This window comes from Natator depressus, chromosome 9 (assembly GCF_965152275.1).
Source record: "Natator depressus isolate rNatDep1 chromosome 9, rNatDep2.hap1, whole genome shotgun sequence".
NCBI lineage: Eukaryota > Metazoa > Chordata > Testudines > Cheloniidae > Natator > Natator depressus.
Genome location: NC_134242.1, coordinates 61005912 through 61022753, shown reverse-complemented (window position 1 = coordinate 61022753; position 16842 = coordinate 61005912).

Sequence of the window (16842 nt, the reverse complement as noted above, 5' to 3'; positions counted from 1 at the left end):
CACTCACTCTAAAGAGGGTCCCTGACTTCACAGCTAGGTTCCTCCCTGCAGCCTGGCCTCAGGTGCCAAGCTCTGAGAGCGGGGTGAGATTTAGCATCTCCCACTGGCTATCTTCACACCTAGTGGGCTGGCTTTTGTGAACTGTACTCTGATGTGCCTGTCTGTCCCCATTCATTGGATAGGAGTTTAGGCGACTAATTCAGATCTTGAGAATCAGCCCTTTTTCCAGGTGCCTAAAAGTTAGGCATTGTGATCCTGAGTGTCACGACTCCTAACTCCTTCCGAGCGTTCAGCACTTAATTATCTGCTTTAAAACCAAGCCAACCAGATCAGCTATCACTTTGTCTATTTCCTCCCTGGAGCAATTTTGTTGTGGTTCTGGAATCACTCTCTCTTTTCTCAACTCCTTTTCCCGTTTCTGTGAGGTCAGAGAGGCTCAGGATTCTTCACTGCTCCTTCCAGCCTTTTCTCTCCAACTTTCTCTTGATGGAGTCTTTGCAGCATATCCTCAGTCTTCCACATCCTGTCTTGCTGTCCTTTTCCTCCTCTGCTTTCTGGGCTGGTTGTTCTTCTCCCATTCTTCTCACTTGTCCAGCCCACATCAAACATGCGCTTTCCAGCCTATCTAGCACTGAGCACCCCAACTTCATCTTTCCCCTAATTCTTTCCATGCACACTGACTACCCTCCACTCTCCTGCCATTCTCCTCAGTATAATATTTTCTACTACTTGCATCTTCTTTTTGCCATGTCCGCAAGATGCACTGTTTCCAAACCATAGAACAGGCAGGGACAAACACTTAATTGCCAGTCCCACAGTACTCCTGCAGCCTTTGATGTGGTTCTGGAATAATAATAAATAATAATAATAATAATAATACGATAGCATCTAGGGGCACCAGTCCTGGACTAGGACCCCATTGTACTGGGTGATGTCCAGACCCAGGAAAAGAACGACAGATTGTAAATTCTTTGGGGTAGGAACTAAGACAGGAGAACAGATAGCTACAGACTGACAGGGGAGTACAAGGAAAGTGTAAGACAACGTTGGTCAGCATGATGGGCCCTGGCCTCTGCACACCAATAGTCTAACAGTTGTCACATTTTTTATAGGCATCATGGCAAAGGAGAGCTTGAAGGAGAACAGTGATGAGGTTTTGCAGCTGTTTCCAGGGAGCACCTCCTAAACATGAGGGCAGCATGGGGGAAAGCAAAAAAGGCGTTTGTATGAAATGACACTCTGGCCCCAATTTGCTATTGTTCCCTACCATATTGCAGCCCTGATCTCCAGTGCAGAAAGGGAGTAAAGTGCTGGTATTATCTGACAGGTTTCAGAGTAGCAGCCGTGTTAGTCTGTATTTGCAAAAAGAAAAGGAGTACTTGTGGCACCTTAGAGACTAACCAATTTATTTGAGCATAAGCTTTCGTGAGCTACAGCTCACTTCATCGGATGCATACTGTGGAAAGTGTAGAAGATCTTTTTATACACACAAAGCATGAAAAAATGGGTGTTTACCACTACAAAAGGTTTTCTCTCCCCCCACCCCACTCTCCTGCTGGTAATAGCTTATCTAAAGTGATCACTCTCCTTACAATGTGTATGATAATCAAGTTGGGCCATTTCCAGCACAAATCCAGGTTTTCTAAGAGTAAGCTAGAGTATAGTTGGATAGGTTAACAATATTGCTGGGTGGGTTGAGGGAACCATTGCTGTGGCCCCTTGTGGCATGTAGTAGTTTAGAAAGTTTAGTGTCCTTTTTCTTTTGTAGAGAAGCAAAGTGTGTGTTGTAAATGGCTTGTCTAGTTTTAGTAAAGTCCAGCCACGAGGAAGTTTGTGTGGAAGGTTGGTTTTTTATGAGAGTATCCATTTTTGAGAGCTCATTCTTTATCTTTCCCTGTTTGCTGTAGAGGATGTTGATCAGGTGGTTCCACAGTTTCGTTGAGAGCGTGAGGCACAAGCTGTCAGCATAGTCTGTGTGGTATGTAGATTGTAATGGATTTTTTACCTTCAGTCCTTTTGGTACGATGTCCATCTGTTTGCATTTGGAAAGGAAGATGATGTCTGTCTGTATCTGTACAAGTTTTTTCATGCAGTTGATAGATTTCCACGCCATACGGCTAAATGCAGTGCCTTGCATAATGACAGGTTTCAGAGTAACAGCCATGTTAGCCCAGCAGAAGCAGCTGTCCTATTTCGGGGCCTCTCCTTCTGTCCCTCCACCCCCACGAACATGATACAGTTCTGTGGTGACCTAGAATCCTATTTTCGACGTCTCTGACTCAAGGAATATTTCCAACACACCTCTGAACAACATACTAATCCACAGAGACCTCCCTACCAACATTACAAAAAGAAGGATTCTAGGTGAACTCCTCCTGAAGGTCGAGACAGCAGACTGGACTTCTACATAGAGTGCTTCCGCCGACGTGCACGGGCTGAAATTGTGGAAAAGCAGCATCACGTGCCCCACAACCTCAGCCATGCAGAACACAATGCCATCCACAGCCTCAGAAACAACTCTGACATCATAATCAAAAAGACTGACAAAGGAGGTGCTGTTGTCATCATGAATAGGTTGGAATATGAACAAGAGGCTGCTCGGCAGCTCTCCAACACCACTTTCTACAAGCCATTACCCTCTGATCCCACTGAGAGTTACCAAAAGAAACTACAGCATTTGCTCAGGAAACTCCCTGAAAAAGCACAAGATCAAATCTTGAGTTGGTTGAGTTCAGGATCCTGACGCAGGGAAGAAAGGTAAGCAGCAGGATACAGACCCTGGACTTCAGGAAAGCAGACTTCGACTCCCTCAGGGAACAGATGGCCAGGATCCCCTGGGGGACTAACATGAAGGGGAAGGGAGTCCAGGAGAGCTGGCTGTATTTCAAGGAATCCCTGTTGAGGTTACAGGGACAAACCATCCCGATGAGTCGAAAGAATAGTAAACATGGCAAGCGACCAGCTTGGCTTAATGGTGAAATCCTAGCGGATCTTAAACATAAAAAAGAAGCTTACAAGAAGTGGAAGGTTGGACATATGACCAGGGAAGAGTATAAAAATATTGCTCGGGCATGTAGGAAAGATATAAGGAGGGCCAAATCGCACCTGGAGCTGCAGCTAGCAAGAGATGTCAAGAGTAACAAGAAGGGTTTCTTCAGGTATGTTGGCAACAAGAAGAAAGCCAAGGAAAGTGTGGGCCCCTTACTGAATGAGGGAGGCAACCTAGTGACAGAGGATGTGGAAAAAGCTAATGTACTCAATGCTTTTTTTGCCTCTGTTTTCACTAACAAGGTCAGCTCCCAGACTGCTGCGCTGGGCATCACAGAATGGGGAAGAGATGGCCAGCCCTCTGTGGAGATAGAGGTGGTTAGGGACTATTTAGAAAAGCTGGACGTGCACAAGTCCATGGGGCCGGACGAGTTACATCCGAGAGTGCTGAAGGAATTGGCGGCTGTGATTGCAGAGCCCTTGGCCATTATCTTTGAAAACTCGTGGTGAACGGGGGAAGTCCCGGATGACTGGAAAAAGGCTAATGTAGTGCCAATCTTTAAAAAAGGGAAGAAGGAGGATCCTGGGAACTACAGGCCAGTCAGCCTCACCTCAGTCCCTGGAAAAATCATGGAGCAGGTCCTCAAGGAATCAATCCTGAAGCACTTACATGAGAGGAAAGTGATCAGGAACAGTCAGCATGGATTCACCAAGGGAAGGTCATGCCTGACTAATCTAATCGCCTTTTATGATGAGATTACTGGTTCTGTGGATGAAGGGAAAGCAGTGGATGTATTGTTTCTTGACTTTAGCAAAGCTTTTGACACGGTCTCCCACAGTATTCTTGTCAGCAAGTTAAAGAAGTATGGGCTGGATGAATGCACTATAAGGTGGGTAGAAAGCTGGCTAGATTGTCGGGCTCAACGGGTAGTGATAAATGGCTCCATGTCTAGTTGGCAGCCGGTGTCAAGTGGAGTGCCCCAGGGGTCGGTCCTGGGGCCGGTTTTGTTCAATATCTTCATAAATGATCTGGAGGATGGTGTGGATTGCACTCTCAGCAAATTTGCAGATGATACTAAACTGGGAGGAGTGGTAGATACGCTGGAGGGGAGGGATAGGATACAGAAGGACCTAGACAAATTGGAGGATTGGGCCAAAAGAAATCTGATGAGGTTCAATAAGGATAAGTGCAGGGTCCTGCACTTAGGATGGAAGAATCCAATGCACCGCTACAGACTAGGGACCGAATGGCTAGGCAGCAGTTCTGCGGAAAAGGACCTAGGGGTGACAGTGGACGAGAAGCTGGATATGAGTCAACAGTGTGCCCTTGTTGCCAAGAAGGCCAATGGCATTTTGGGATGTATAAGTAGGGGCATAGCCAGCAGATCGAGGGATGTGATCGTTCCCCTCTATTCGACACTGGTGAGGCCTCATCTGGAGTACTGTGTCCAGTTTTGGGCCCCACACTACAAGAAGGATGTGGATAAATTGGAGAGAGTCCAGCGAAGGGCAACAAAAATGATTAGGGGTCTAGAGCACATGACTTATGAGGAGAGGCTGAGGGAGCTGGGATTGTTTAGTCTGCAGAAGAGAAGAATGAGGGGGGATTTGATAGCTGCTTTCAACTACCTGAAAGGGGGTTCCAAAGAGGATGGCTCTAGACTGTTCTCAATGGTAGCAGATGACAGAACGAGGAGTAATGGTCTCAAGTTGCAATGGGGGAGGTTTAGATTGGATATTAGGAAAAACTTTTTCACTAAGAGGGTGGTGAAACACTGGAATGCGTTACCTAGGGAGGTGGTAGAATCTCCTTCCTTAGAGGTTTTTAAGGTCAGGCTTGACAAAGCCCTGGCTGGGATAATTTAACTGGGAATTGGTCCTGCTTTGAGCAGGGGGTTGGACTAGATGACCTTCTGGGGTCCCTTCCAACCCTGATATTCTATGATTCTATTCTATGAAATCCGCACAGACACAACCCTGGAACCCCGACCTGGGATATTCTATCTACTACCCAAGATCCATAAACCTGGAAATCCTGGGCGCCCCATCATCTCAGGCATTGGCACCCTGACAGCAGGATTGTCTGGCTATGTAGACTTCCTCCTCAGGCCCTACGCTACCAGCACTCCCAGCTACCTTCAAGACACAACTGACTTCCTGAGGAAACTACAATCCATCGGTGATCTTCCTGATAACACCATCCTGGCCACTATGGATGTAGAAGCCCTCTACACCAACATTCCACACAAAGATGGACTACAAGCCGTCAAGAACACTATCCCCGATAATGTCACGGCTAACCTGGTGGCTGAACTTTGTGACTTTGTCCTCACCCATAACTATTTCACATTTGGGGACAATGTATACCTTCAAATCAGCGGCACTGCTATGGGTACCCGCATGGCCCCACAGTATGCCAACATTTTTATGGCTGACTTAGAACAACGCTTCCTCAGCTCTCGTCCCCTAACACCCCTACTCTACTTGCGCTATATTGATGACATCTTCATCATCTGGACCCATGGAAAAGAAGCCCTTAAGGAATTCCACCATGATTTCAACAATTTCCATCCCACCATCAACCTCAGCCTGGTCCAGTCCACACAAGAGATCCACTTCCTGGACACTACAGTGCTAATAAATGATGGTCACATAAGCACCACCCTATACCGGAAACCTACTGACCGCTATTCCTACCTACATGCCTCCAGCTTTCACTCAGACCACACCACATGATCCATTGTCTACAGCCAAGCTCTACGATACAACCGCATTTGCTCCAACCCCTCAGACAAACACCTACAAGATCTCTATCAAGCATTCTTACAACTACAATACCCACCTGCGGAAGTGAAGAAACAGATTGACAGAGCCAGAAGAGTTCCCAGAAGTCACCTACTACAGGACAGGCCCAATAAAGAAAATAACAGAACGCCACTAGCCGTCACCTTCAGCCCCCAACTAAAACCCCTCCAACGCATTATTAAGGATCTACAACCTATCCTGAAGGACGACCCAACACTCTCACAAATCTTGGGAGACAGGCCAGTCCTTGCCTACAGACAGCCCCCCAGTCTGAAGCAAATACTCACCAGCAACCACATACCACACAACAGAACCACTAACCCAGGAACCTATCCTTGCAACAAAGCCCGTTGCCAACTGTGCCCACATATCTATTCAGGGGACACCATCACAGGGCCTAATAACATCAGCCACACTATCAGAGGCTCGTTCACCTGCACATCCACCAATGTGATATATGCCATCATGTGCCAGCAATGCCCCTCTGCCATGTACATTGGTCAAACTGGACAGTCTCTACGTAAAAGAATAAATGGACACAAATCAGATGTCAAGAATTATAACATTCATAAACCAGTCGGAGAACACTTCAATCTCTCTGGTCACACGATTACAGACATGAAAGTTGTGATATTACAACAAAAAAACTTCAAAACCAGACTCCAGCGAGAGACTGTTGAATTGGAATTAATTTGCAAATTGGATACAATTAACTTAGGCTTGAATAGAGACTGGGAGGGGCTAAGTCATTATGCAAGGTAACCTATTTCCCCTTGTTTTTTCCTACCCCCCCCCCGCCCCCCGACATTCTTGTGAAACCCTGGATTTGTGCTGGAAATGGCCCAACTTGATTATCATACACATTGTAAGGAGAGTGATCACTTTAGATAAGCTATTACCAACAGGAGAGAGGGGTGGGGGGAGAGAAAACCTTTTGTAGTGGTAAACACCCATTTTTTCATGCTTTGTGTGTATAAAAAGACCTTCTACACTTTCCACAGTATGCATCCGATGAAGTGAGCTGTAGCTCACGAAAGCTTATGCTCAAATAAATTGGTTAGGTATTATCTGAGTCTCTTAATATGCTGAGAATTGAATGGATGTGATTGTCATGATATGTTGACAATCTATTCAGCCACTAGATGTCTCTGTGCTCAAAGGGGCCAGTGATTGGTCCACAAGGGTGACAAAGGTGGAAGTCAATTTGTGTAAATGCCTGTTTGTAGCAATTTTCTGTAATAAACATCTCCTATTTAAGGACTCTGATTCCATACAGCATGACACAGACAGAACTCCTCCTGCAGCTTTCAAGCTCTTTTCACCCATCCATCTCAATGCACATCTTAGTACAACAGAGAAGAAAATAGTTGGAATTATGCAACATCTGAGTTTTGTCTCAGGCCGTAATTCTTCTGCAATGTGTCATCCTTTCACGCTGTGCTCCCCTGGAGGAGCATTCCAAAAATAGCCAAGAAGAATACACCCCTGGGGCTTTGGAGACAGAGCCACGCACAACAAGCCTCACCTTTGAATGAACCCCACTGTGTTATGGAAGGAAAAGGAAACATTATACAGCAGGCAAAAATCTGCTCCGGAAATTGCTCGGGATTGGTCCTGCTTTGAGCAGGGGGTTGGGGTTGGACTAGATGACCTCCTGAGGTCCCTTCCAACCCTGATATTCTATGATTCTATGATTCTAAAACTTAACATAAATCCACTGTTGACACCTAGGGGTGTGTCTACACTGCAATATAACACCCGTGGCTGGCTCGTGTCAGCTGACTCAGGCTTACAGGGCTGGTGCTAAGGGGCTGTTTAATTGGTGTGGACACATTCCGGCTCAGGCTGGAGCCCAGGCTCTGAGCTCCCGTGATGGAGGTAGGTTGTTGCACTGCTCCAGGAGGCCTGAGATTCAGAACTTCTTCCCTGCTCCCTGTTTGCTCTGCAAGGGAAAACATTTAAAGCAGCCCTCCACAAGATGCAATTTAACCCACTGTCTGGTGTGCAGGGAAGGATGGAGTCAAGACAGCCCACTCCTGGCTCTGCCAGGGAGGGGTGTGTGGGAAGAGCTTACTCCAGTGGCTAGTCCTACAGATCAAGCCATTGGTGCCTACAATACATTTTTTACTGCTTTCTATTCCTGTCAGCCCAGCAGAGCCAGTACAGTGGGGGAGCTGGGCTCTGTGCTGTCTTCTGCACCACCCTCTGAACTGTTTGCAGGAGGCAGCAGGTTTGCACAGGTGTCCCTGAGGGGATCATCTGAAGCCAGTGGGTTTGCTCAAACCGGAGTGCCTCATGCTCTCCCATTCTCAGCCATTGCATGGTCAAGAACACCCGATGGAATAGAGCATGAGCAATTCACCACCAGGCCTCAAAGCATAAAACTCCTTCGCATGCAGCTTGCAATGCCACGTTGGGTTCAGCCGCTGGAATATGAACCATTGGATCTGGGTGCAATGGGGCGTCACTCACCTCACTGCCTTCGCTCACTTACACCAGGGAGGGATCAGGCCAGGTGTTCTCTTTTTAATGCTGTGGAAATCATTACCCCCCTCTTGGCTTTACCAAAAGAAGATGAATTCACAGGAAAACTGGGAAGCCATCCCAGAAACGTTCACATCCTGAGGGGGTAATGCTGGATTCCCTTACCTCATCCCCATGGCCCATGCAAAGACATGGCCAGAGAAGACGAGTGGTCTTTTGGCTTGTTTTTTCCCCCACTGGTACTAGGCAGTCATCTCTCTCTTAGTAACACAGGTGCAGAGTATGCTATTGGGGATACACTTCTTTGCTCTCCAGTGAAGACGGGCAGTGAATAAATCCATCCTGGTGTGGCTTTTCTGTACTTTTTACCCATTATAACTAGATACACGTGGGTGGTGGATTCTGCTGTAGCTGTAATCATGGGACAAAGGGAGATGGATAGTGGGTCCTCCCTCCCCCCATCCCCCTGTGGAGATGGCAGGAGTGGGGAAGAATTTATTTGTGGAGTCTTCTCTTGGTAGAGATGGCCTCTCTTTGCACTGCCACCATGAGACATCTACCCAAGCAGGGCCGGCCCACAACATTTTGGCACCTGAGGCGGGGAGCTCAAATGACACCCCCATGCCCCCTTGCTTGGGCCAAAACTTTGAAAGGTCTCAGTTCTGCCTTCTTCCTGTTCTACTCCTCTCATGGTACTGCTCTGCTACCTACCCCAATAAAGGAGAACTAACAATTTAAAATGCCTTGATCAGAAATTTTAAGTAACACTTAACTTTCAAATGCCTGAACAGCAAATGTAACTTTTCTTGTCTGCATAGTAAACACTGGCATTTTTATCAGTTTGAATTATCAAAGTGGTGCTTTCCATGCCTTCTTGGTTGTAAAGGTTTGAACTGCTTCCTGCTGAAGGTCCACAGTCCGGGCCAGTTCATGCTCTATTGAGATGATTGCAAGGCTGACCAGCCTCTCCTGTGTCATCGTGGAGCGTAGGTGTGTTTTTATTAACTTCAGCTTCTCCACTGGCAACTGTTACAGGAAGTGTTAGAAGTATACGCAGAGCAACAAAAGCATTTGGAAAGAGGGTGGTCATCTTATTTGTGCACATATATTCCAGAACAGCCTTTGGAGTTGATCCTGCTGCAATGTATCTTGAAAGGGCTTTCAGTTTATCACCTAAATCACTCGCATCAATATCACGCATGTCATCATGTGTCAACGCTGTCTCTAGTGCCCTGCATTGCTGGTGTAGGTCTTCTTCAGCTACAGTGAGGAGTTTTGGAATATCATACAACATCCCAAATATACAGCTGTGTTCCTTGAGCTCCATGAAACGTTCTTCAACTGTATTGCACAATCTAGCACCTGGTTAAAGAATTCAACTTTGAATTGTTGTTTGGGGGTCTCTTATGGGATTATCCTGTGCCTCGTAATCAAAATGTCTTCTTCTTCGGTGACTCTTGTATTCTTGAGTGGGTGGGGAAATAGCTTCAGTGTGAAGTTCCTCTGCCAACTTCTGTGCACTCTTCAGAACGTTTTGAAATCCCTCATCTGACTGGTAAGACTGTAGGCATGACTTTGCTTTGTCCAGTTGTTCCGTTGCTCCAGATATATCAAGGTCAATACCTTGGAGTCTCTTGCTTACAACATTTATTTCAAACAGTATGTCATGCCACCACACTAAGCCACACAGAAATTTGAAGTTATGTATGTTTCTGGTGATTCCATTTCCCTCTGCCACTGTTTTCCCACGAAGAGTTCCTGTCATAGCATTATCCTCCATAATGGCAACTATGGCATCATCTATCTTCCCAATTTGGTGTTTGATAGGCTTTATCGCCTCCACTCGACTTTCCCATCATGTGGCACTCAGTGGTTTCAGTGTCAGAGAGGATGTTCCCAGATGTTGCTTCAAAATTTGCCATCAATGAGCTGATGCAGAATAAAATACACAGATGCTTTGAATTACATTAAAAAATTCAGCAGCCTCACTAGAAGCTGATGCTGCATCACTGACCACCAAGTTCAATGAATGAGAACTGCACGGAAAAAAAAAAAAGCTCAAGGGTTTAACTCTCGGATCCGTGGTCTGCACTCCTCTGTTCTTTCCTCTCATGTTGGCACCATTATCGTAGCCCTGACCTCTCATGTCAGCTATTGCAATTCCTGTATCTTCCAGCTTTTTAAGAAGCACATTTGTCATACCAGCTCCTGTAGTATCATCAATGTCAATAAATTCTAGAAAATGCTCTCTGACAGTCACCGTTGCAGGGACATTTTCACTAGGTTCTGTTGTTGTTACAAAACACACTATTAAAGTAATTTGTTCCATACGACTGATGTCAGGTGGGCAGTCCAGGATAACAGAGTAATATCTTGCTGCCACAATCTTCTGTTTGACTTTTGTTGCCAGTAACTGTATGATCTCATTTTGAATTGTTTTTCCAAGGTAGTGGTGTGTGTACATTTCTTGGGTGGTGACTCTTCTTTGATGCTCCTGGAGTACAGCATCAAACTCAGCCATCAGCTCCACAATGTTAAGGAAGTTTCCATTGTTTGGCACGTACAGCTGATCTGAAGTGCCATGCGGTGTTAGGTTTTGGGTAGCAAGCATTCTCACAGTGTCAATGAGCCTTTTCAGAACATTTTGCCAGTAAAGAGACTCTAATGCAAACTTCTCTTGATACTGATCATCTATGGTGGCCTTTAACCTTAGTCTCATCTCAAGCGCTTTCCATCTATGGAATGCTCTTTAGGGATTTGCTGCCTTCTTATGGCATGCCAGATTTCTAGCCAGATTTTTCCAGTCCTTTGTTCCAGTAGAACCCAATGCGGCTGGAACATTAGACTGGAAGAGTTTGCAACAAAAACAGTATGCAGCACTCTGGGTTTTTGAGTACCTAAGCCATGGGCTCTCCACTTTGTCACCACTGGGGATTTCACGCCAGTAATGTGTTGGATGGAAACTTCTATTTTCATTGTCTTTGGGGAACATGAAGTTTTTCACTTGCTGTGGCCCATGCAGTACAAGGAAGTCCCTCAGGCTACTGCTCAAGTGGGTCCACAGTCCTGGATCATCTAGACTTAAGGAACTAAATTCAGCAGCAGATGTTTCTTGTGCCTCCACCACACTCTTCTCTGATCTACACTTTTCTTCAGGAATGTGCATGGTTCCATCCATTTGAGACGGAGATATGGATGCTGCAGTAGTAGCCAGGTTGCCTGCACTCTGACTAACTGGAAGATCAGGCATCTCCTCACCACTCACATCCTCACTGGGGCCAGAAGGCTCACTGTGAACATTTGTGTCTATGTATCTCAGGAGAGCTCCTTCCTGCTTAGATAGAAAAGCTTTCTTTCTTTTCCTGAATGCTGCCCCAGAGGGGTGTTTTCTTCTTTCACTCATGACTGCTGTTCTGTGCCAGCTATAGTGGCTCTCAACACTCAATTGAAGGGGACAAATAAACAAGCTGGTAGCAGAGCCTGAGTGAGGGAAGGTATCAGCATCTTAAGGGCCTAACTGGCTCCTACTACTTCAGTTGACTGCCTGTTCTCCTCAAGTGGGTTCAGGAAAGCAGCAGGAAACAGGAAGCTCCCTGAGAAGCTGGTGTTAATCAGTCCAGGCTCCTGGAGGTGCTAGAGAGGTACATAAGAGGCTCCTCCTCCTCTCTCTCCCTGCAGCTCCTGCTGCTTTCTGTTATTCCCTCTCACCTTTTCTCCTGCCTGCCTGTTATGTCTCTTGTGCCCTCCTTCCTCCAGCACAGCACTCCACCATCTCTGTGCATCTAGAGCAGAGAGAATACATATACACCAGCAGCAGACACAATTTTCTACATTCTGGGTCCTAGTGGTGCCCCCCACAGTCTGGCACCTGAGGCCTCCACCTCAGTTCGCCTCATGGTAAAGCCAGCCCTGTACCCAAGCCCTATCTGGAACCCCTTTGTGAGACGTCCCCTCCATCCCTGGGCTTCTGCCTGAGCGCTGGCTGGGTAAGGAATGGCCTGCGGGCTGGAAGTTCTGGTAGCTCCGTAACTATCCTGATCTCAGTTCATAGTTTTAGGAAACAACGCACCATGAGCATTTGGTTGGCCCAGCACTGTTTCAGATGAGGTGTTCCTGACAGTCTGTTTCCTTAGCCTTGAGGCCTGCTCTGGAATGGCAAATGGGCATCAATGGGGCTATGTATGGGTGAAGTGGTCTGCCTGCACTGTTGGATCATATTAAAGAAGTTCTGTATTAAAATCACAAATGAGTTTGATTCCCCCATAGTTTAAATTCCAGGGTATTACTAATTAAGAGGTCTCTTGGTTTTTGGTACTGTTTCTCTCCCTCTGTGTGTGAAACTTGCAAGCTGCTAATTGTATTAGTACATTCTAAGACAGAGTCTGCTCTCAAAGCAATTCACAGAGACTCAAAGCAATACTCTAACAACAGAAACAGCACCCAGAGACTCCTCGCCCTTTTGTTGTATTAACAATTGTGATTAAAATAGAGATAGAGGATGTACGTGGATGGATGCTTGGTGTGGATAATAACTGAATGATCAGGGAGGTGCCAGCCTAAGAATCCAGGGTCCATCGGCTGAAGAAGGCGTCAAGTGGAAATAACCAGAGGACCCCCGGAGGGCAGACTGGAATCCACCCAACAGCCTCAAGAATGGGAGAACCAAAGAACAAGATAACTTCTTGGAGCCGTCAGGAATGTGCTATCTGCTGATTGATTCAGCAACAGCATGATGAAGCAATTCCCATAGACTGGCATAGGAAGAAACTCCTATAAAAATAGACTCTAAAAAGTGAGAACTTTGGGGTCTGATTCTGCAAACCAACTTCCAGGAGCATCAGATGAGCATCTGACAAGGTCCTGCTCCCTCCTCATGTCCAGGCCACCTGGCCAGTGGCTTGGCATGAGCAACTCTAAGGCTGGTAACTATGATAACAACCTTGCAGAACCTGTGTGTGTGTGTGTGTGTGTGTGTGTGTGTGAATGAACGTGTGAATAAATATGAGATTGAATGGAATGTTATAGCTGTAACTAACTGCTTACTATGATTCTTTCTGAATTCACAATAAATGTGGTATTTTGCCTTTTTCCCTTTAATAAGATCCTGCTGGTTTATAATTTATTGGTACAACAGCACTGCAGTCAACTACTGGATCAGGGCCATGGCTTGAAATCTCTCCCCTATTGAAATCCCTAACACACCTGTAGGTTCTTGACATTTCCAGACCAGATATCCAATGCCACTATCCAGCATTTGAAACTCACTCTGCTAAAGCCAGGAGATGTGTTTATAAGGCACATGGTAAATAGCAAGGATCTAAGGGGGCTGTGCTCAGGTCTAAACCTGGCTTGGGGTTACTCTAGGGTTTGGATTTGGCACAGGGGCTGGGGGGTCACAAACAGAACTGAACAGGAGATCAATCAATGTACCACAACCAGGAAGAAAGAGCAGAACTCAGACCAGAAATATCGGACTGCCTGATCCCCCAGTATTGGACTGTTGGGTGGAACAGCCTTCCATGGATGACTGGGGAGAAGGAGGCAGTGGCAGCAGAAGAAATCAGAGCTAAAAAAGGTCATCCAAATATTGAGGTAATACCTTCCCTCCTCCCTTTCCTGGCATGTCCCATTGCCAGACACAATAATCATAATGCGTAACGAAAGAGAAAATCTCACATGACATTACCTGTTAGGCATAGAGTTATCAAAAGATGGTTGGGTGTTGAATGGAGGAAGCAGTGATTCTGATACCCTGGCATGACACGGAATTTTTTTTTAAAGGCTGTTGAAGGAAACTAGTTAGGATTAACCAAGGAGGGTTTACTGGAATCTGTGTTGTACCCCTTTCGGCCCTATGTAAATGTTATTTTATGTTATTTTTACTCTGAAACCTGTTACTGTATGGCATTACGTGACGAAGCACAGTGTGTTTGAGCAGTGGATGGCTTTTATCTTTATAGTTTATAAGTAACCAAGTTGCAATAATAGAAACTCAATTTCTTAAAGATCACTTCCTTGTTTGGAAAAGATGCAATCAATTTCTAGACACTTTTAGGATGGGCTGAGGGGAGTGAACCAAGTGCAACCGACAGCCAGCTATTTCAGTCACAGAGTTTAAAATTGGCCAGGATGTTGGAGAAGGACGCCCTCCCCAGCCTCCTAATACACTTTAATATCAGAGCCGTGTGAGTCTGTCTGTCTGTGATTCTGATACTTTGCTGCGTCACTTCTTGGGATTTGTTATAAACTTTCCAGCCCAGATCTTGAGAGTTGGCCAAGGAGCTCTCTGCACAACTCAGGACAGGGGAGAGCACAAAACACTTATTTTTACAATTCTCCAATTCTGTGGCCACCCTGACTCTGGCGTGGTCCCATGGCACTATAATGTCAGTTGAGCATCAGCCAGACATCAGGTAGCCCTGGAGTTGCCTCTTTACCCCCCAGCCATGCGCCCTGTGCTAGCCAAAAGGAAGGGATAGTATGGAGGCCACAACAGGTGGTTGGCTGCCTGCTTTAGGGCAGCAGTTTTGAGCCAGTGGAGTAGCACAGGGCTGCCCTAGTGCACCTGGGAATCGGGCCCCGTCTTGGCTGTTCAGTCCTGTGAGTATGCAGAGTGTATTTGCAGGGAGTTAGGTGTCCAACTGCAGGTAGGAATCCATCTGCATGTCAGCGACAAAATAGATGCCCATAGAAAGTAGGCAGAAAATGTGGCCAGCTAAAAATAAGCAGCTGGGCAAGTTTGGAAACTGGTTTGAGAGCCCTTTGAAAAAGCTCTTCCTTGGAATACAACCCTGAGAATGTGGCCAGCTGGAACAGGAATGTGGCTGCTGTCCATGGTGATGAAGCCTGTCTGAGTTTTTGATTTGGATTTTGCACACACAGAGCATGTTCCTTGACTTCACTGCAGGATGTTATCCCTGCGCCGTATCCTGCTTTTCCCCATCTATCTGATTATGGGTTGCAGACAATAGCTAGGCCAGTACATGTTACTAATACAGGACTGAACAGAGTGCTGTTTACCTTATAGGTGTGAGGTGGGGGCAGTGAAGAGTTGGTCAACAAAAACAGTTAATGTTTCTAATCAAATATTTGTTTCATTTCTTTGTTTTCTCTCTCCCCTTGCCCCTTTGTCTAATGGGAAAAAATGAGAAAGGGAGAGAATGAAAGGGGGGGTTAGAAAAATGAAGTGAAACAAGTCTTTCCAATAAGCGTCAAAACAAAAGGTTTTGGTTCCAAATGAAACAAAATGAGAAATCACATTTCCAAGAAAATGAAATTTTTGTCCAGTTTTTTTACAGAAAACAATATCACTAAAACATTTTGACCCACTCTTGTGCAGAGTCATTGCTGTTCTTATTCTGATCCTTGGCCAGACACACCAGTACGCTAAGTGTGACATCTGGCTTTGCACTGGTCACTTAACCTTTCAGTTAAGTGGGATAGCAATACCCACCTGACTGTGGGGCTGTGAGGTTCATCTCATTAATGTTTCCATGGTCCTTTAAGAACTTGATCCTTCACTACTGAAGGCAATGGGAGCTTTGCTACTGACTTCAGTGAGCACAGAATTAAACCTTAAGATACTCAGCCAGAGGCCTTAAAGAAGGGCAAAGTATCAGTGCAGTGGACGGCTGGTGGGAGGCATCCCAAGATGTGACCATCTCTATGATGCTGCAACAGTGACTCAGAATGTGGAAGACTCAGGAAGGGGCGGTGCAGGGCGTGGGGCCTCAGGGGGAGGGGTGGGACTGGTGGCCTCCCCGACTTTTAGGGAGCTTCTGCTGCTCCTGCCTTGGGCTGCTGTGTTAAGAACTCTTTATATTCCCATTTTAGGGCAGGGTACCTGGAGGCTCACTACTCAGAGGAGGACTGGACATGTCTATTGACAACAGGAATATCCAGACCTGTAATATTAAAGAAGATTTAAAGCCCAAGAACTTGGGAAGAGCTATAAAGCTCCTGCTCCAGGGCATAAACCAACCTCCAACCTAAGGGATTAAGGAAGGAACTTTCCCGGGGAGCAGGTTATCCCATAGCTGCCTTCTACAGGCTTTCTTGCACCTTCCTACGAAGCAGCTCACGCTGGCCACCGTCAGAGCCAGGATCCTGGATTTGATGGAGCCTGGTTCTGATTTGGTCTCACAATCCCTGTGTTACACACTTCCTTCCTTCTCCTGCAACCTTTCCCTGACATTAAAACCATCTTTGGTTAGTTCTTTACAGCCTCCATTCTGCCTATATAAAATTACACATGCACCCATTCCTGTACACTGTGCCAGGATGTAATTCCTGCAGTGTCCGCTTGCCTGTGCTTCACTCAGGGAGACGTTAACCCCTGTGCAGAGGGATATTGGGCTTCAGTGGTGACTGGATCTCATGCAGGCTGTCTGCACAGGGTTAAACTTCACCCCAATTGCCTTCATGGCTTTACACAGACAAAAATGGAGGCCCTGTTGAACCTGTATTGAAAAATCCACCCCTGAAAATTGCTCTGCCTCATTCAAACATGGGGTTAGTGCCTCAAAATGGTGTGATTTGGTGTATATTTGGCAATTTACACCCGAT